Here is an 8,049-nt window from a genome sequence, read left to right as displayed (position 1 = left end):
AAAAATCGTTTTCATCGGAATCCACACTAAAACGAAGTCGGTAAACATTTGTTTTGCATACAGTGAGCGCATCATCCAAAGAACCTTCTTTTCATTTGGCCCAGCGGCACTCCTGCACTTCCACTAAATGTCCTGCGGGTGGTGCTGTCGCACCGGTGTGTGGCCGGAGCACACGCGCACATTCAGGGGGAGGAGCTTGCTCCGGAGTAAAGTGTCTTCTACGTGCGGTGCCACTAGTCTTCCTCCAGTCTTCGACAGCCTTCCTTCGCCGCACGGTCCCCCGCCGTCGGTGACCCGCTACACCGACGACCGAGCTCACCTTTTAGCCACCTTCCTCCGAGTCTACTTGGACAACTATGCGCCAGAAGCGCGTCTTCTTTGCTGGATAAGGACCGCCTCGGAAAGGAAAGGAAAGGAAAGGAGGACGGAGCGACGGGCGGGCGGGCGGAGAGACGAACCGAAGCCGCGGGTGGCGGAGCTTGTCGGCCGGGGCAGGGAAGCGAGCACCAGCGGAGCCGCGAGCGGAGGTAAACCAGCCAGCGGCCGCCTCTCGGCGCTCGTCTGTCGGCCACCAGCACGGACGCGAGCCACTCACTTGTCATGGTATCAATGAATGGATTTAATTAAACGTTGTGCGCAGGCGCTGAGACTGAACACAAAACACAACTTGTATATTATTATGAGTATTATTGTGATTATTATGATTCTGATTATTATGACATGTTATATGCATGCAGCTGGTCCCATCCATTAAAGGCACTTAAGGAAGTTAGACTCAATCGACATTTGCATTGCGTTTGGGATTAATCCACATGAAATATTGATTAGCCATAATTGGGATTTATTGTGAATTCCCGAGCACATCCAGTGCTCGGCTTGCATTGTTTTAAGTGTGCTGATGTAAACAATGACTGGACCCCTCACAATAAGTGCACTTTGGACCCCAGTACAATGCAATAATGTTCATTTATGTGCTATTAATTGGATGTTTGTAGCTTGCGCAGCATCATATTAATACCATAGCTGCACAAAGAGAGTCACAATATTAGGAACTCAGCCTCCAACTCTTATGAATATGCTAAACACATTGTTATATCATAAGCATGTTTTGTTTGTTCGTTTTGTTTGTGGGGCAACTTCCTATATTTAGTCGTCGCTGGACTCAGCCAAGCAAGCGCCAGGCGTCATGTTGACTCCAGTGATGGTATTATCATAAGCTGGCCTCCATATTTAGCATGATTTATCAACCCACGCCACCCCTCACTTCTTGCTGATGCTTTCACGAGCATCACCACAAATGTGCACTCTGTGTCACTGTACTGAAGTAGATTTTTGCAACTATCGCCACTTGCGTATTTATTTACTTTTCAGACGACTTTTGACTTTCACTCCCTGCATTTGAAAACTTTATGCACCTTACTTTGTCAAAATAGGCTGGTTACTTTTTTCAACGTCCTGCAGGTGACGAGATGAGGTTAAAAAAAAAATTTTTGTGGTCTGGCCAGGTGGAAAAATGGAGGGTTAGCAGTAACACGGAGGAACGTGATCTCGTTAATCGGACGAGCAAGCTATTGCCCTTCTGTGGCCTTATTTAAGGGAGTTGTTTGAATCTTCGAACCATGAGTGATGCGATTTATAAAACGATGAGCTGGCTAAGCTACGGGAAAGGCGGAGATGAATCTTGCACGCGCTTACCTTCGTGGCTGAACAGTTCCTTCTGCAGCGAAACCCTTTTTTAACAACACACTTAGCTTATTTTCACTCAACGATCGTCGAAAGAAGACAATCCAGACTTGCAATCTTGAGGTGACGTAACGCCGCACGGCTCCCGCGAAGTGAAGAAGAGGCGGCGTTTTACAACATTTCTCAGAGAGTACGAGTGTCCAATAGAGTTAATAGATTTGGTTACTGCCCGACAGCCACAATATACACGTAAAATGTCTTTTTTTTTTTTTTTTTTTTTTTTTTATACATACAGTTAATGAGTTGAATCAGTGCTTCTACTTTTACCTGAGGCTTTTTTAAAATCTACTCAATTATCTGTACATGTACTAAAATACAAAGTGTGAGTACTTTTGCCATCTCTGCCGTATGCAGAGTACAGCACAGTTCTTCCCCCGTTTGTCTCTGAGGGTAATCCGTCCTCGTCCGGATGTGAATTACGCCCAAGCCCGGGGACTCGCCTTGGCCGGAGGAATTCATTTCGAGGTCCAACCGGAGTCATTTATCCTATTAGCCGATGGCCCCCGTTGGCGCTTTGCTCAGCAAATTACAGTCGTGCCGGCCCCAGGGCATTTTTGTGGTCGTTATTACCTCCGCCAAGCACCAAGGTATGACGAGGGGGAGGATGGATTTAGGCGAAACTTTGCGGAAGAACCTGGTAAATTGGGCTAAAAGTGCAGAAAGAGGAATTTCTTTTGCCATTTGATTTGCAATAGAACTCCCCCCTGACCGCAAATGGCACTGTCCCGACCATTTACGCCTCATGTTTAACGAACTCGGAAGTAAATAGTAAATATGAGCAAACGCTGGCTTCATGATCGACTTTTGTTTGTTTCTTTGTGGAATTTATTTTCAAATGTTTCCATTTGACTCGCGATCGAAGCTTTCCCCGTGACAAAATGCAAATGCTAGCGTCGTCTTCCCATTCTTCATGAGCCAAGAAATAGCCTGCTAGCTAACATACGGACAGGCAAACGCTAATATGGTGCTGTAGCATTTTAGTTTCCCTTGTTTTCGTTGATTTTCTTGACTACTTTTGCAGTCTGAGTTACAATGGAACTGCCCCACAACGCAGATGGTACAGTCTCCTTCGATTACTCGTATTATTTTCATTAGGTTTTCTTATTTTGATGGAATTTATTTACTATTTTTGCCATCTGAGGTGGAAGTGCCCCAGAATGTAAATGGTTAAATCTTTTTATTTTTTAAAATTTTTTTTAACATTTATTTATTTATTTTTGCAAACCAGAAGGTCAGCTTGCGAGCTAAGATACAGACACTCACGCTAGTGAAATTTATTTTGGATGATCAATCTTTGAGTCTGAACGGAAGTGTCCCCCGGCTCCAGACTCCAAATGGTACAGTCCGGTATTATGTTTTACGGCATTCTCCGTGAACAGGTAGTAGCCCGCTGGCTTACATACAAATATTTTGTACTTTTGTCGATGTCTGTTTTTGCTGTTAAAGCCACAATGGAATTGTCCACCTGCCTCGCCGAAATGGTAGGGTCCACTGATGCGCATTAATGAGTTAGGCTTGTGGTTTTGATTACAAGATTCCCATACATCTCTGTCTTTACAAAACAACGGCCATTCATTGACATTTTGCTGCCTCGTTATTATCGCAGCACACTCTATTGATTGTATAAACAGCTGTTTTGAGTGCTGGTATTTCTGGGCACCCCACAGCGGTTAGTAAAACATTAGCGAGACATGGTGACGAAACTTCATGTGTGTTCTTGGATTGGTCGCCGCCAGTTTGGCCGTGGTTTAAAAACAAAAAAATAGAAGAAGTGAAGCGGCGCCAAAGTGCCTCGTAAAGCATGAGGCCGCGTGAGATGTATTTTTTTATGTGTTCGCAAAGCTCGTGTTTGCATCAGCGATGTAGTAGCAAATGTTAGCAGATGTTACTATGCGGGCAGATTTAAAAAAACAAAAAACATTTTTTTTTTTTTTTTTAAAAGAGGCTGCTTCATTAGGTACACCTGCATAATCCAATGCGATCCCAATATTAGAGATGTAGCAAAAATTCTGCCTTTTACAAAGATCACGAGAAAGGAAGTTTGAATTTTCCAAAATGTTTGTATTTATTTCATCTTTTAACCTTTGGTTTTGTGTTATTAGTAGTATTAATTGTTTTGTTTTCATTTTAAAAGATGACTATTACTTTTTACCAATATTTTAGAGTATTTCATAGTAAAACAACAATAACCTTTTTTTGTAAAGTTGGATTTATGTTATATATTGCTTCAACCTTTATAATGTTAAGTTGCATTATTTTTTAAGATATCTTTATTACCTTTTGTTTTGTTACCTTAATTTTCTTTTTTTTTTCAGTGAAGTGGCAGGTCAGTGGAGTATGTGCTAAAAATAAGTTTTTTCATTCGTCATTCTATACCACGTATCTCAATTTTTGTTGTTTCTTTATCCAGAAAAAAAAACCCCAAAATTATTTTGGTTTTAATTTTTTTGCGTAAAATAGTTTTCCCCACCATCGAGTATATGCATATTATGACAGCAAAATACAGTAAAAATGTAAAACGCCTCAAGGAAGTGACACAATCCAGTGAAATAAATGCTCTGCATGTTATTTAAAAAAAAATCAAATAAAATATGAATTCATTGCTGTGCTCCGCTGCGTAATGAAGCCAAATTATGCGTGTGATTTTGCTCACTCGGCGCCTCTCGAGTCGTGAAGGGCGTCATGTCTTATTGCACTTCAGCGAGTGCAAAACGTTAAGTGCAAGCCTTCAATATTCGTCTTTTCTGATTGGATCTGTTGATTTAATGATTTAAACAATTGACTTAGCGCAAACAAGAGTCTCAAAAGAGCAATTCAACAAAGTAAAAGAAAGATGAAGTACTTCATTAGCATTAGCATCTCTCTTTTTTTAAGCCCCTTTTACACATAATGCTGCTGAAGTGGCGATGGCTTGAGTGAAATGTCAGTGGGGAAAAAAAACCAAAAAACGACGTGTGCGCCTTTGTAGCCAGCAACATAGCGCCCGCCTGCACTTAGCCTAATTGCTCCGTGCGGTGATCGCTTTAGCGGCGATCATTGATCACAACGCGGTGTCCAGTGCCGGCCCGTGTTGATTAGCGCGTCGGATGGAAGTGGCTCGGGTTGGCCATAACGTGCGCCGCCTGCTAATAACGTGATGAAATACTTTCCAGAAGTGAGACAACGGCTTCATTTGGATTGACGGTGTTTTTTTTTTTTTGTTTGTTTAATGACTTGTCTTGAGAAACGAAACTCTATAAAGTTGCGTTCAGCTAGAGATGCCTGTTTTACTTAGCAAGGTGAAGTTTTGAACAATTTGGCCTTTTTTTCAGGCAAATTTAGTTTGAAATACTTAATTCCTGTTCAACATGGTAAAACGCTAAATAATGTAAAGCGGCCTTCGGTCCCTTGATAGACACTGTGTAAAATTATTATCAACGTTTCTATTTTTACTTGTTTTAAAAGCTGTCTCTTGCAACGTTTTGCAGAATTCTTCCTCCGAGAAGCGCCTGTTTAAAGCCATTATCATCTCCTCAATGCCTAGTCAAGCTTCACATGGTTTGCTTCGGAACACTCGGGGTCGAGCGCCCCGCTTTTGAGGCCCGAGCTTGTCAGGCGTCATGAGAAGGGGGATGGGTGGGGAGGGGCCGAGTCTTGAGAGTCTCCACGGGGGGGCCACTTAAGCCTGTTAGCCTCCTATGATGACGCAGCGGGATGGCCGCACACACGGGCGGGCGGGTTGGGAAAACATGTCTATCTGCTCGGCGCTTGGTCGCAAATGTCGGGACGCCGCCTCGCCAGTGACGTTCCCCCGCGCTATTATTTCATCTTTGTGCAGGCATGTCATCCAGTATTTAAGCTCAACTCAAAGTTTAAAAAGAATCAGCGGGCCTGCACAACGACACGGATGTCTCATTGTAGTAATTCATCTCAAATTTGAATCATTGAGGGAAAACTTTAAATAGAAGGCCACTGTAATGAAATGTCGGGACATGGCCACTGTAATGAAATGTCGGGACATGGCCACTGTAATGAAATGTCGGGACATGGCCACAATTTCTAGCGTATAATACGCACCCGTGTATAATACGCATCCCCAAAAGTTGACCTCACAATTCTGGAAAACCCTTCTACGGACGTATAATGCATTTTGCTTCTACCGTATGATCAAAACATGAAGTATTACCTGTATTTTGTTAGTTTTTTCAAATAATTATTCTGAAGTTAAACACTTTATTTGAACACGTAATACTTTCTTTTTATTTGCTTGCTCGTATTTGGAAATTCACAGCCCTACTTTTATTTAGTAAATGAGAAAACACAGAATTTGTAGGATGGGTACAATTCTTTAAAGAAAACATGAAGGGCCAGGTGAAACACATTTAATTTTGTTTTAATGGGATTCAAATTAAACTGTTTGATTTTTGACGATTTTTGAGGCACATTTGATAATTAAACAAAAAGACGGACGGGCCAGATCTTTTGTAAATATACAATGCGTGTAAATCTTTTTGTGGTGCGTTCAGTTTTACAGTAAACCCCAACAGGGGTGCCAATGAACCGCTTTAAACATGACGAACATGCATGACACGCTTGCTACGAGCAACGCAAGGTGCGTTCAGGGCGCATTTTCTGACCCAGGAACTTGCATACGCAACCCGTGCCGCGGCACAGGAATCGTTTTTCTTCGATTATAACATTTTTATGATCGTTAGCAGCCGAAAACAATATTACGATTGAATTTCGATTAATCGCCCAGCCCTAGGCTGCGGTATTATGTTGGAACGCAAAGCTTTGTGGGTATGTAATTAGCAGGAACTATGTGCTCAAATGCCTGTCATGTATTGTTTGTATTGTTGTATGTATTATTGATTTTAAGCCTCATTTTATAAACTTGGCGATTTCAAAAAACAACAACACTCGAGCCTGAAACTGAACAGCAAGTCGGCCATTTTGGTTTGAAGCACACAGCAGGTGTCCCACGCAAATGGTTGACGAGATGCAGCACATTTTATTTGGCTATTCCAGCATCTTCAGCATTTTTTCTTTGGCTTTTCGTGGCACTTTTTGCGCTCGACAAAGAACGGCACTGAACTGCAGACGTAGCTTCTCGCGCTAGCCGGCGACTGCTCGGTCGCCATATGCTTGTCACTTTTAATGAAAAGCTAGTGTTTGCGGTAGCGCTGTATCGCTTGTCCTAATGAAGGTGATGGTTCAGGAGGCGCGTGTTTGCATTTGCTATTAGGAGCCAGACGCTACTTGAAGTAATCACTAAGGACAATTAATGACCCCCGATGCTTTTGTGCTGCAGGTATTTATTTACGCAAGCAAAAATCCACCGCCAGCATTCATTCATCAACAGCCCAGCGCGAGATGGCTCGGCTGTGCCGCGGCCAATATTTCATGACGAAGGCAAACGGGTTGTAAATAAGACACGATTAGAAATGCGCGCGTACACTTTGGCGTAAATATGATTTATGTATCCTCCTAAGTCAAGAGGCACAAATGCAAATGAGTTGTGTTGCCCAGAGAAGCTTTTACATGTTTATTCCGTCGCCGCAGACAAATGATTAAAAGCCGCCGAATGAGACGATAACCCGAAATGAAAACAACGCTCGTAACTTCTTTCTAACCGAACTTAATCTTATTTTTGCCGTATGGGATTAATAACGTTTATCTATGCAAATGCATATCGAGGCAGGGCTGCTTTTTACGTTTTACTGGACAGCAACAACTAACACCCTGGATGCCCCTGAAAGCCCCCCCAATTACACGCCACTAAAAGTAAAACTCTTTTTACAAACTTGTACGTCATGCTGGCACTGTGCAGTATATCTATTTGCGACTTGAAAAAAAAAAAAAAAATTTTTTTATAAATAATTGGTGTACCGAAAGATTCTTCTCAAATAAAATATGTGCCTTGGCTCACTAAAGGTTGGGGAGGCACTGTTCTAAACTAAATTGCAAAAACACAACGGGTTGCTAAATATCCCGTCTCCCGTCTTTACCGTTCATCACTCGGCCGCTCGTAGCTCAACGTCGATAAGGAATGTCGTGAAGGGTTATGGCCGGCTCATTTTTAAACACGTACACACGCCGTGATGAAGTGAGCGTCGCGGATGTCCGACACTCACTTTACGACGTGTCAAGGGCGGACGCGGGATATCGGATCTCCGCGCCCGACCGGAGGAGAAACATTTAAAAGGGGCGCGTCCCCGAGAACCCGGTGACATCACCGAGGTCTCGATTGCCCTCGGCTGCTTAAAAGCTGATTTAAAAAAAAAATAAAAAAATATTTAAGTTATTCCCCCCCCCCCCCCCCCCCCA

The 8,049-nt window shown here is 42.8% G+C and overlaps 1 protein-coding gene across 1 annotated transcript in view; it reads left to right on the top strand.

Moving 5' to 3' along the window:
* The first annotated feature begins 261 nt into the window (after window positions 1–261).
* Window positions 262–8,049, top strand: part of LOC133416767 (kelch-like protein 29) — a 163,645-nt gene continuing 155,857 nt past the window's right edge. The window contains exon 1 of the mRNA XM_061703933.1: window positions 262–527. The gene's annotated coding sequence lies outside the window, so the exon portion shown is untranslated. The remainder of the gene's footprint in view (window positions 528–8,049) is intronic.

This window comes from Phycodurus eques, chromosome 18 (assembly GCF_024500275.1).
Source record: "Phycodurus eques isolate BA_2022a chromosome 18, UOR_Pequ_1.1, whole genome shotgun sequence".
NCBI classification, from domain to species: domain Eukaryota; kingdom Metazoa; phylum Chordata; class Actinopteri; order Syngnathiformes; family Syngnathidae; genus Phycodurus; species Phycodurus eques.
This window is presented reverse-complemented; position numbering and strand designations above follow the sequence as displayed.